This window comes from Mya arenaria, chromosome 2 (genome assembly GCF_026914265.1).
Source record: "Mya arenaria isolate MELC-2E11 chromosome 2, ASM2691426v1".
NCBI lineage: Eukaryota > Metazoa > Mollusca > Bivalvia > Myida > Myidae > Mya > Mya arenaria.
The window spans coordinates 20,768,853-20,782,325 of NC_069123.1; the positions used below are offsets into that span (position 1 = coordinate 20,768,853).

General features: G+C 34.6%; 1 protein-coding gene and 1 long non-coding RNA gene across 2 annotated transcripts in view; both read left to right on the forward strand.

Annotated features, from left to right (window-relative positions):
* The first annotated feature begins 1,047 nt into the window (after positions 1-1,047).
* LOC128204606 (uncharacterized) lies at positions 1,048-2,544 on the forward strand. The gene is made up of 3 exons (XR_008256153.1): positions 1,048-1,236; positions 1,796-1,859; positions 2,310-2,544. It is a non-coding gene; the product is annotated as an uncharacterized LOC128204606 (long non-coding RNA).
* A 5,791-nt stretch (positions 2,545-8,335) lies between these two features.
* LOC128204526 (follistatin-related protein 5-like) overlaps positions 8,336-13,473 on the forward strand; it is a 99,307-nt gene continuing 94,169 nt past the window's right edge. Inside the window, exon 1 of the mRNA XM_052905942.1 lies at positions 8,336-8,509. The gene's annotated coding sequence lies outside the window, so the exon portion shown is untranslated. The remainder of the gene's footprint in view (positions 8,510-13,473) is intronic.

A 13,473-nucleotide genomic window follows, 5' to 3' on the forward strand; every position in this document is an offset into this window, starting at 1 on the left:
GTATAAGTGTAAGTACTAAACACGCATTCGAGTGTATTTCGGTTTAATATAGTGTGCGAGATTTTCTTGACAAAGGTCAAGAATTATGAGTTTGTGACACAGAAGTAGGTAAGTGTAAAATATATCATGTCCTTCCCAAAAGAAATTCACAACTTTTCGTTGACTATAAAGGAAACTTGGCCAGAATGCATTATGCATGATATCTTATACGAGTTTGGATATGGGTTATTTGGGGTCAAACAGTAGGTCACTAGGACAATGTTAATGCCAAAATATTGCCTTGAACTTTCTTTTTCCTTTCATAAATTCTACTTGTTCTCAAATCTTCATAAAACTTTGTCGGACTAGTTGTTTATATAATATAAACGACTATTGCGAATAGGGGTCTTTTCTGATCACATGATCAATTTTTATGACATAATTGCCTCAACCTTTCTTTCAATTATTCTAAAAAAAAAATCAAATTTTCGTTAAATTTTGTCAGTTTATATGTCTGCATGATACTTAACTACGACTATTGTGAATATTGGCCATCGCGAATCATATACTAGGTCTCTATGTCAAATCTTAGGACAAAAGGTTGCCTTAAAGGAACTCGCCCATGTTTTGGCACCATTTTTTCCCAGGAATGCATCTGAAAATACTTATAATATTATCACTATTTCACTCTTTGATACCGAAAATGCAGAAAATTTCACATAAATCATAAACAAACATTCTGGTTAAGTGGGGAGCGAACCCACGCCGGCACAGTCAATGAAAACTAAGAAAACTGACAACAAAACCACACACCCACAAGGACTCATCGCAACCATAAGTGTTACCCTATTCAAAATCATGGACTTCAAAGACAATATTTGAGCACATGTCAACATTTCTTGAAAGGTACCAGCCGTCAGCATCTTAGTTTTAACACTCTACATGAGCGAGTACCTTCAAAATCAAAGCACTGAAAGTGCTGAGGGACGGTGCCTCTGGTGTAAGTGCAGAAAAATATACAGGGAGAGCTGCCTGGTTTCAAAATCGTGTCGTTGTTATCAACTATTGACAGTTTGGTTATTTCAAGAGCCAACTTTCGTCATGCATGACTATTTTTTATGAATGCATGTTAAGCAAGCAATCACTTCGTACGAAGTTGCATACGAAGATTTCTGCGACCGTTTTATTAACGCTTTCGTACGTAATTACTCTTCAAAATGGGGAAGGATCGGACGAAAATGTAAACAAACCGTAGATGTGAGTATACTAAAAAAATCGCAAATAGTGATTTGATCTGCTTCGCTTTTCGAATAATCAAAATATACATTTACTATTTTTTTTAATAAATATAGTGGGTGGTAACGTTTTGTCGACTACGGTTGCTACGGCATGGTTTGACCCGTTTAAACAGTTGTTTCCTGTGTCACATTGCAATGTTTTCAGGTTATGACACATATCGATACCAACTATATTCATTTCTTATCGCTTGTATTGTGTATAATAATTGTTATGGCGTTAACATGTTAAATAATCACATCCCAAAAGGTAAATGTACTATTACGTTCGTTAATTCTTTGTTCTATTCGATTGAAAACCCCGGAAGTACAAATTTTAGAAAGAGTTTAGTTAGCGAATATTATTTGAACTGTTTCCTTAAGATGTGTAAGTTTACACACTCAAATATGTTTTAACATACAATTCTATATACTAACCAGTATACAAATGACATTTGTCATTACAAATAGGTATACCTATTGTCAATAACAGTATCCTTTTTGTTTGTTATTGATATGATTTATTAAGTTTTTCATTGCAGGCAATCTTTTGAAAGAAAAGCTCAGTCATCTGGGATGCAGTGTTGCAGCACTGAAAAGCATTGGGTAAGACTGTATATCTCAGCGTATGATTAAACCAACTATTGCAAAAACTATGCAAACAGTAATCGGGGAGTAACATTATTATGATATTTTTTAGTGTTATTAGACCTAGTCTTTCAAAAACAGATGCAATTGCCATTATAACATAGTATGAAATAAGAAAATACTTGCTACTGCTTCTTGCAAACTACCTATTTTTGACCAATATATGTAATCTTAATACAAAATATCACTGTCAAGGCAGGCATTTCATTTGAATTTGAGAAACGGCTTTTACAATACAAATTTGTACTGTAGTGTTTTTTTATCTCTTAAGATAAATGTGTACTTTTACAAGAAATATTATCAAGAATTGTATTTGAAAAAAATGTTAGATCACTTCTTTTTTTATTTTACTAACAACTTTCACGTTTTATGGATAATAGTAAAGATTATGTATCTTCTATTTTACAGGTGCCCATCAAAGAGTGTTTCTCTTTGCCTGCAATCAGGATACATCAACTGACCTTTGAACTGTGTTTTCCAACTTGGGATTCAAACACATGCCCTCTTGGGTAGGAGAAAGTCAGACAAACACCTGTGGCTATATCACTATACTTCTTCAAGTCTTGCTCTATGAGTGATCATGATGTGAAATAAAACAAAATGCAGTCATCTTTTTGTTATATTAAATAAGTTATGAACAAATAAAATATTTCAAACATTTTATTAATTCGTTATTTTGAAAAACAGTATGAATAAACATACATGTATACCAAAAGACAAAAAAATAATTGGCAAAGAATGTGCACAAAAATATGAGAATATTGAAGTTGGAGATTTATTGTTAATATTGATTTTAATGTGACAGAAAATGCCCCAATTTGCCAAAAAGCATTGAATATCAAATGACAATGCTTGGATTTACAAAATTCTGCCCAAATGAGTATAGATCTGTGAGTTGCTGTTTGGTATGTGTTCATAAAAGTCATGATATATAAATCAAAGTTTAAAAAAAAATGTTGCAAACATAAAACAGTGGAGGATCTGATGTTATGTTGAAATGATATACTTGTATAAGTTATTTAAACTGTATATGAGCAGATTCTTATGGAAATATGAGCTTTAAGTATTACTTTATTCCAAAATGGTGACCTAGAAGGTTTAGTTCCTTGTATTGGTCAATGTTATATTGTTCACTTAACAGCTTGAGGTAAATGCAGATATAATACAGTCAAGTTCAGAAACTGCTCAACAGTTATAAGAATAAACCCTTCCTCTCAATATGGTGTACATTTGTGGGAAGTTATATCAAATCCTTCAAAAGGTTAAAGAGACATGGAGCAGACACAATTTGTTACAGACGGACAGACAGACAACTGGAGCTAAAAAAGTTAGTCTATTTCAGGAGGAGACTTACTTAGCCAAATGGTTCTTGAGAAAAAGTCATTAAAGATCATTTATAAAAAGTACAATAAACAGGCAGTCATAAAAGTTAACATGAACACTAACTTAGGCTTAGATGAGCTGGATGAAAAATGTCTTAAACAAAATAATTGAGAAGTTGCCCAAAATGTTACAGCTACATGTAAGAAGTGAGCCAAGTATCAACAAGAGATGTTTGTCAATTATTATGCCCCCACCTGAGCGCCATGTTGTCAGGATTATATGAACAATTGAATGAAATAAGCATGGACCGAAATGACAGCTGATTAGTCACTGACATTGGATGCCGTTAAGGCAGTTTTAAGATTATGACCATTCAAAATGTGAGGATAGAGTGTGTTATGACCATGACCTTTGATTCTATGACCTCAAAATCCATATGAGTCATCAGCTGGTCTACAAAAATCTAAATGTCAAGTTTGAGGGACATGGGTTCAGGCATTGACATGTTATCACACAGACAAGCTTTTTTCAATCAATGTCACTGTGACCTTGACGTTTGACCCGATGACCTCTAAAATGAAAGGGACTCATCTACAGACCAGACACAACTCCAAGTCAGATTTGAGGGCCATGGGTACAGGCATTGTCAAGTTATCACTCGAAACATTTTCACATTCAACGTCACTGTGAACTTGACCTTTGACCCAATGACTCCTAAAATCAATAAGCGTCATCTCCTTGTCAAGACCAACTTCCATGTCAAGTTTGATGATCATAGGTTCAGGCATGGTTGAGATATCCCTGAGAGAGGATTTGTTAATTGTTATCTTTTTTGCATTAAAGGTTATTGTGACCTTGACCTTGGCTTGATGACCCTCAAAATCAAGGGGGGTCATCTACTGGTCAGGCCCAACCTTTATGTCAAGTTTGATGACCATTCAGACTGAATGGCATAATTGGTCCAGGAATTGTCGAGTTTGCTTTCAAGATCACTTTGACCTTGACCTTTGACCCCTAAAATCAATAGGGGTCATCTACTGGTAAGGCCCAACCTCCGAGTCAAGTTTGAGGGCCGAGGGGGCAGGCATTGTTGATTTATCACTTGGACAACCTTTTACCATTCAAGGTCACTGTGACCTTGATCTTTGGCTCGATGATCCCCAAAACCAATAGGGGTCATCTACTGGTGAGGCCCAACTTCCATATCAAGTTTGATGACCAAAGGTCTAGGCATTGTTGAGTTATCACTCGGACAAGCTTTAAAATTAATTTACCATTCATGGTCACTGTGACCTTGACCTTCGACCCAATGAGCCCTAAAATCATCTACTGGTCAGGCCCAACCTTCATGTCAAGTTTGATGACCATACGTCCAGGAATTGTTGAGTTATCACTCGGACAAGCTTTGGTCTACAGACGGTAGACGGTACCGACCGACCGACATGTGCAAAGCAATACACCCCTCTTCTTCGAAGGGGCACATAATAAAAAATGTCTTATTATGCACAGCAGTAATTACATTGACAGAGACATTTTTCCTTTGAAGTATTTATAAATTGAGTCAGTAGCTGAGTCCTTGGATGACATAACAGTGTAGTATGTTGGTTATAATATTTGTTTCCTTTTTAAAAGATATGCCAGCATGTATAAAGATGGTCTCTTCTTCCTGTATAGAGTCAACATCAAAGTCCACAGTAAATAGATTCATGTGAGTTGCACGAAGACATAATTTTCAAGTTTAAACAATTTACAATGTTGAATTGATGTAAATAGTTGCTCAGATCACAGCAAGGGTAAACTGAATCAGAATGAATCCATTGAAGGTTTTGAAACAGTTTCTGTTTGAAGGCTGTTCAACTCAAGCACAATCCTTTGACTGTTTTGTGAATTCTGTCCTTGAAAAGTCTTTGGTAGTCTCAAGTATCACCTTGAAAAACAGTTAACTTAAGATGAATTTTGTAGAGATTGGAAAGTCTATTGCTCTTTCGGTAACTTTCATTCTAGGTTCTGAAGTATTTGTGACATGGCGCTGAGTCTCTGAAACGAAAAACAAAAATTATTTAAGAGCAAAAAAAAAACAATGATAAAAAAAAATTGAGTACATATACAAAATATTTTAAATTTACACCATTTAACAGTCACAGAATATTTCATAGAGCCACTTGTAAAATACGTATAATAAAACATCAGTTGTTTTCTCAGTTAAATAAAGGGCACAAGCCGGATTTATAGACCTAATAATTAGGACCTATACATCATATACAAATATAATACAATTACATTAGTGCATTCTCTCTGACATGACAGACGGCTATAATGATACCTTGAATTTGGTTCTTTGACAACAGACTTATCTGCTAGAAATCATTAAAAACCCTTTTTATTTCATTTGTTTTCTTTAAGGCCGCACTCTTACAGATTAACAGTTTTAATAATATTTCATCTTTTGTCCAGGAATGAGCAAATTTTGTGCAAACATCTGAAAACCAGCGATACAAGAATGCTGACAAAAGATTTTATCGCAGTTTTTCATATTTCTGTCGCAAATTAATGTTTTTGAAAAATGCATAAAACATCATTTTTTGAAAATAAATATGAAATCAGAAATCTTATATCACTTGTTGCTATGCATTTTCACATGCAATGTTACATATATACAGAATCCAGTGATGTGGATCATTCCATTATATGCTGCACATCTTTAATATTATAATTATAGAATGTGCATCAAACTATATGCATGATAAGCTTAAAAGTTTGTATTAAATTGAGATTTGGTAAAAAAAAATGCTGTTTTCTTTCTGAAGCTTAAAATATGGTTGACATTTTTCTTTAAATGCAAGGTGGTTTCTGTTTTAAGAAAGCCATTGCTTGAACTCAAGTAGTCATCAGTCGTGGCGTTCAAGATCTGAACCTGTCCCACTTTTGCACCCAGGTTTACCGTACTAATATTATACCGTTCATGAGTGTGTCCCAGTACTAACCCACAAAGGTCAGATTGTTTGCAAATTAAGTTATCAGGAACAGTTTGTCGAGCTGGTTGAACAATTAAACTGCAAGCTTTAAGTTATTTTAAGTTCTAAGGGCCTGTGAGCAAAGTTGATAGAGCACAAACTTGCAAACAGGGAGTCCCCAGTCCAAGTCCCAACTTTTAAATTAATAAGCTTCAATGTTGATTTAGAATTTCTGAACACTATTAGAGACATGATAATCTTGTAAATATAAGTCAAAGCAAGTTATTGAAAAATGATAAAAACTTTGACAGATGAAATGACAAATCAGTGTAAACACCGTCATAAAATCAGTCTGTTTTTAGCTTGTTTGTTTTACTTAAAACACCGTAAAATTCAAATACCATGAGTCTAATGGTTGGATAGTATCATAGTCTATATTTTAGTGTTCTTATCACAACAAAACTCTTGAAATGCATCGAAATAAGAGCTTTTTGTTTTTCAAAACATTTTGACAGTTGGCGCGATGTTGCGTCCCCTGAAAATTTAGTCAAACGGCGTCTTAACGATTTGTTAATTTACTCACCGGGTTGCAGATTCCACAGAGTCGTCTTCTGTCTTGAAATTGGCAGTTGGTTTTGTTTAAATACGCCATAATAAATGAAAGATCGCCAATATAGAATATTTCTGTTGTTGTGGCGGCCATTTTTTAGTCTACGAAGTTCGTACGCCACCCTAAGAGCTTTCGTAGAAATTTTCGTAGATCTACGAAGAAACAGGTGCTTGTTCGTACGAAGTTCTTAATAAAACGGCTAAACAGCCTGAGATACATCGTACAAAGTTCGTAAGCAAAACAGACTTCGTACGAAGTTTAATAAAACTGGCCCTTACTCTAGTAAAGCTTGTAGTCCGGATTTATTCTAGCAAGTAATTTGGTTGGTGCCAAAAAGAAGGAAAAAGTCCAATGTCATTAAATGTAACGGTCAGCTCGCGCAGGAAAAAATCAAGATAAAATAAATCATGCATTCTTAAGTAATGTATTATAAACATATCCTTTGTGCTTTAGAATTATAGGTTTATAGCATAATTATTAATGTTCTTGTAAGCTATTGAATATGACTGGTGTTTTAAGCATTGAAAAACCGCACTCTTTCTTCGACCGAGACAGGCGGTAAATCGGTTTGTAACTTTTCAGCCGTTGGCCATAATGTATTTAAATGTTCAAGCACATAATCTCTATCATCTAGGACCAATCCAATCCCAGCTGTCATTAATATAATCACTGTATCACTATTGATATTAAACGCCCGAAATATAACCTTCATTAATCATTATTACAGCTAGAGTGCCATATAAAATTGTATTACATTATAAAGTTCTACATGTGTAGTCTATTCCACAAAGTATAATTGTGTTCAAGCTGCTCAATATACACTAGCCAAACTTATACATTGTAGATTTTTTTTATACTTTTCACAAATAAAAGTTTCTATACGTTCCTTTTGTTTTCTCCACTTTAGTATTCACAACGTTTGACATTACAACACCTTGATTGATCTGGACTGCACGGTCCCTTCACCGTACTAATCGTAATATTATGGCAAGAACAAAAAAGAGCAGATTGGTACGGACCTATAAACCATACTGTAGGTCCGTGACATTGATAACCAAATTCTATTTAAACAAACCAAGGGCCCCAAGCCAAACCTTTTTTTCGCCATGTTCTCTCCTTGCAGTGTTTGCAGCATTTTTTTACTTTTCCGTTACTACATTTGTACATGTTGGATTCGGTTGGTCTTTCGGTTGGACGTCGGCATGATACCGGGGCTAGACATCGGATTATTGCCTTGTCGGCGACGTGGCGATGGGAATCCAACACCATTCTTGTACGTCAAACTGATGGGTGGCTTGCGCCTCAGCAGGACAAATAGCTTTCTGTGCGTTTTAACTATAAGTGACAGAATCTGCCGGGATGATGAAAAAAGTTTTATATTATAAAATGATAATACAGTATACCATTACTATTGCATTTTGTATTAAATTATGGATATAAATAAAAAAATGCCACCTATGGCTAATACAATATCAAACGCAAATTGCTTGTTTCAAAAATAGAATATTGATTAAATCTAAGCTAATGGGGTTCTGCATGCAGCTCGCATCAATAGCAAAATCCATTTGCATGCTATTGATGTAGTCTGACCCGGTCGAGTCCATGTGACGGATCGATACTCCCCTCCATATAGTCATCAGTTCCATTTCGGATACAGAGGCTGGCAGAATCATTTCTTCCGTAGGCGTAGTTTTCAACGTTTATTCCGGGATTTGTAAAGAGTAAGTGTTTTGAACTTATGTTATTTGTTACAGTATATAACTGGTAGTGGTATAACATTGTTTTGGTATCGTTTTTATCTAGGATCGAGTTGTATTGAAGTACGTTAGTGCGGTAATTGGAAATTATAATAAAAACTCCTTCGTGAGTTAGCGGCGGTGTGAAGGTGAAATTTATCTTGATCGATATTGTATTGATTCGCATGATTACTCGAAGAAATTTTTTACGACTATCTCTTTCTTATGAAATTTGTGGTTTGATACAATGACGTTTTAAATACAATTTTGAATTATAATATTACGTACTGTAATAATTATTATAACATTAAGAGTGATGACTCATTTTTGCGCTTAATTAATATGTCACTGTCTATGTGCTTGAGGTAGATCTAGTCAAAATAATTTTACATTGCATTACTTTTTTACATATGTTATATGGCAAATCCTTTTAGGGATAGAAAATTTCCGTAATGAACACAGACACGTACTTCAAACATCCTTGAACATAAGTAGAAAATAATTGATGTCCTGAACAACACATTAGTAAAAAATAAAAGGTGTTTTGAATGTCTATTATTTATACTAATGTTTGAGGATGTTTGAAATGTGTATATATGCGTAAGAACCAATTACCACCTGGCTAGCTCAGTCACAGGGGACATTCCCTTGTGAGCTCAGTTGGTTAGAGGCTTACAGTAGAGGTTCCAACGATCGTGGGTTAGAGCACATGCAAAAACCATTTACACTTTTCCACCATGTTTACTTTAACATGTGCAATGGTGTGCGATTGAGGTTTCTCTTGGAAACGCCTATCAAATTGTTTAGTGCCCTATCATTAATATCATGGGTAACTAAGAATGCATTCCAAAACCTGTTTATATTTGATGTAGTCCAAAATGTCCCTGAACTGTATATTATGTACACATGTATATTAACTACAGTTTCTGGTGATATTTCAAAATAAATTAAGTCTCATTTAAATCAAAGTGCATGCTTTTTAATGACAATAGATTCTAAGTTAAGATTTTATAATAATATGTATCATGGTAATGGCAAAATAATAATATATATCATGCACGTATAATTAAATGGTTTATTGGTCCGGGTAGATATACAGATGTAGATAGATGGAAAGACATTGTCAATTTCTCAGACATTGTTATTCTAGATGATCAGATTTTGTGTTTTGTTCAGTTTAATCAACTACAGGCTATTTTACAGTTGTAAAGATTGTTTCGTGCATTGACATTTGTGTCAAAAACAGTAGGAAGTACATTGAAATAAATATAAAATATTAAAATAAATTACATTGGAAACAATTTCAAAAGAGTTGCTTTTGCTTTTGGCATTAATCCTTCAAATTGAGTTTACCTCAATGTTAACTTTTTTCCAAAGAATCATGCCAAAATCTGCAAATTCTCACGGGGCGTATGGCCGCATGAGATTGACTGCGCATGCATAATGACCAATATGCATGTTTATTTATAGCAATTAGTTTTCTCTCAAAAGAAGTTTTGTAAGTATAGTATCAATTTTTGTGCAACAAACTCCAGGAATGGTATTTCATTAGATTGCTTAGTTGAAAAAAGAAGTATAAATGTAACACTGATGTCCACATCCTGAATACAAAATTCACCTTGATATTTATTGACCATTTTGTTTATCAAGCCAGACAACTCATACAAACACATGATTGCCTACATGTAGTTTTATTGTTTTGGCAACTTGTTCCTCTGTGGGAAAACTGTCACAAACTTCAAAGAAACACTTCAAAGGAGAAAATTAAGTGCTTTCTTATATTTAACAAGGAAGTCAGTAAAATTAAGATTAAAATCTTTCATTTGGTAAATTATTCCTTCGCTATTGAATTGTATCATTTTCATCAAAACACACTATATACATCTCGTTTTATATTATGAATGAGTGCATTTGAGCTTATATCGGGATAGCATTGGATTTGGAATGAAACAAAAACATTTATTGGGTTTTATGCAGAAATGCCGGGTACTGCTACTAACTAAGCTTAAAGCTGGACTTAAAAGATTTACCGTTTTTACAACTTTATTATTTTTTGTCTTAGAATGAGCAAATTTTTGCTTAAAAATCTGCAAACCAATGATGAAAGACTGCTGACAAAAGATCGCAGATTTTCATATTTCTGTTCCAAATTTAAGGTTTTATGGCTTAAACCGTTACTAATGGTTTGGGAAGAATGCATAAATCATCATTTTTTGAACTTCAATATAAAAATCTGCTATCTAATTTTTTGTCAGCAGTCTTATATGACCGGTTTACATGCATTTTCGCATAAATTGACTCGTTCCAAGACAAAAAATAAAAAAATTGTCAAAACATTCAATCTGTGAGAGTGCAGCTTTAAATAATGCTTTAATAATTGCCCCCTTTGGCGCCCCAATTTTGCCCAAGCTTTATGACTTCACAAATTTTTATTATTAACAATCATAAGCCATTAACCCCCAGTTGTGTAACTATAAGAATCATTTCAGACAATACCTTTTTCTAACGAGAAAATCTTTAAAAGCCTGTCAAATTTGCTGTACACTGCTCTCCAACCAGTATATACATATCTAAAACAGAAAACAACAGATCATACTCCCCATTTACCTCCATTTTCTGGTGCTTGGTGCCACATGGACCATTTTCACTGCATGACAAAACAACTCCAATGTTCACCATGGGTTTAAGTTATGGGGCCTAATACTAGCCAGGGGTGTCTGTGTATTCCACATGTCAATTAGCCATATTATTCCTTAAAAAGAGAATTGGACCCGGAATAATGGATTTTTGACTCATCAAATTTGCACAACATTAAGTACCAATTCACATTGTAGTGCCCTCATTGTCTAATATATCTGAATGCATTTTAATGAAAGCAAAATTAAAACCAACACATTTAAACTGGTCAGTTATTTTTAGGCAGTATGGGGCAAAAAAGGAAGACATATTTTGAATGCATGGGGGAAGGGACGCTGGGAAGGGCTGTTGGTTTGTGGGTCTTTCTGAGCTAAACTGCAACAGATGTGGACAAACATGGCAAAATTTCAAAATAGTTTTAAGGGACTTTTTCCAACTAATTATCTTAGCTGAATCATTTACCTAGATGTTGGCAGTGAATAGAAGATAGTTGAAACACATTTTAACTCATAATAAAGAAAATTCTACTGGGCCCTAAAAGTTGCGGACGTTTGTTGACAAACTTAATTCATGATTGTATTTACCAATATAATTTATAATTGAATGAACTTTATTAAATATGCAAAGACCATTGAGAAGAATTATCTAAACAGTAACATTATGTTTCTTGATATGCAATTAAGGAAATAATGTTATTTACCTATTGTTGCGGACGTAATTCAAAAGTGAATATAAAAGTATTGAATGCTTATGTTTTGTACCACATTTGACAGTCATGCACGCATTGCACTACTTATTGGCAATACATTTGTATATTTGGGCAAATATTTATAAGCATTGTACTTTTGAATATTTCATAATGTGTGTGAATAGGTATGGATGTTACCCTTGACATTTTGACACTTCAAGGTAACATCCACAACACCAAAACTCAACAATACAGTTTCACAGTATAAAAAACACTTGCAGTGTACTAATAGCTTTTAAATTAAGTACATGTTTATCTGTTTTAGCCTAAAGCACCAGTCAATTGTAACCACGCCCCCCCCCCCCCAGTTCCGGGGGTATACCGGGATAGCTGGGGGAATGGGCCGTGTTTTTACCTTTCAGGCGGCCCCGTAGTGCCGGGTGAATGTGGTGGGTTTGTCTTCGCTTTAAATATGGCAGGGAATGGGCCTTACCAAGGGTACCTGGGGTGCAGGGGCATTTTTCGGTGATTTTACTCTCTTTTTTTAGTCCGCAGCGCAGGGCGGGGATTTTAGCCCTGGTTGGCTTGACCAAAAGTCAAAGTCCCTGCTATTCCCCGGACTTCAGGATGCTGTGGTTACAATTGACAGGTGCATTACTTCCCTCTGCTAAATACTATGATGCTTTGTAACATATAAGCAATGAAGATGGATAGATGTTGTGGTCCTTGTACACCCATGCTTTCTGATTTGTTAGACAAAAGACTTCTTTGCGCCGTTTATAATTTGCGTTTTGTGACAGGAAATAACAAATACAGACATACATGTATCAACTGAAATTTTATTTCACCCAACAAATATTCATGATTGTAAGCACATTATGCATACTTAATGTATTAATACATGTACCCATTTTCAATGTGTTCACCCCTTTCAATGCCTGTGAGATCAGAATATACCAAGACAGGAGGGTCTACTCTGTTTATGGAAATTTACACTATCATATCTTCACTAAACCAAATCTAAGGTTACTGATAATCAGGAAACAAATAATACACTCTAGAGTGAAACACAAAAACGGATGAAACATCTAGGTCTTTGACTATATTAGAAAAACAAGAGCTGTTGTAAGACAGCGCACTCGACTATGACGCTTTGACTTAGAAGTGAATACAATAATGATGTGATATGTGCTTGTCAAAAGCAATAAAACAATCAAATTAAAAAGGAGAAAAAGAATCGCAATGTGACAAATCCGGATTTTTAATGATTGGCAGAAGAGATTCAGATTCAACTGCTTTCTTCTATTTTTGTAACAGTGACCTTGATCCTAAGAGCCCCAAACCTGAAACATGAAAGTCCTCCATAAACTCTTCCTATCTATCAAGTTACAACTCTCAGGGACCAAAACATAATCCGAGAAAGGTCTCTATAAACTCTTCCTATCTATCAAGTTACAACTCTCAGGGACCAAAACATAATCCGAGAAATGTCTCTATAAACTCTTACTATATATCAAGTTACAACTCTCAGGGACCAAAACATAATCCGAGAAAGGTCTCTATAAACTCTTCCTATCTATCAAGTTACAACTCTCAGGGACCAAAACATAATCCGAGAAAGGTC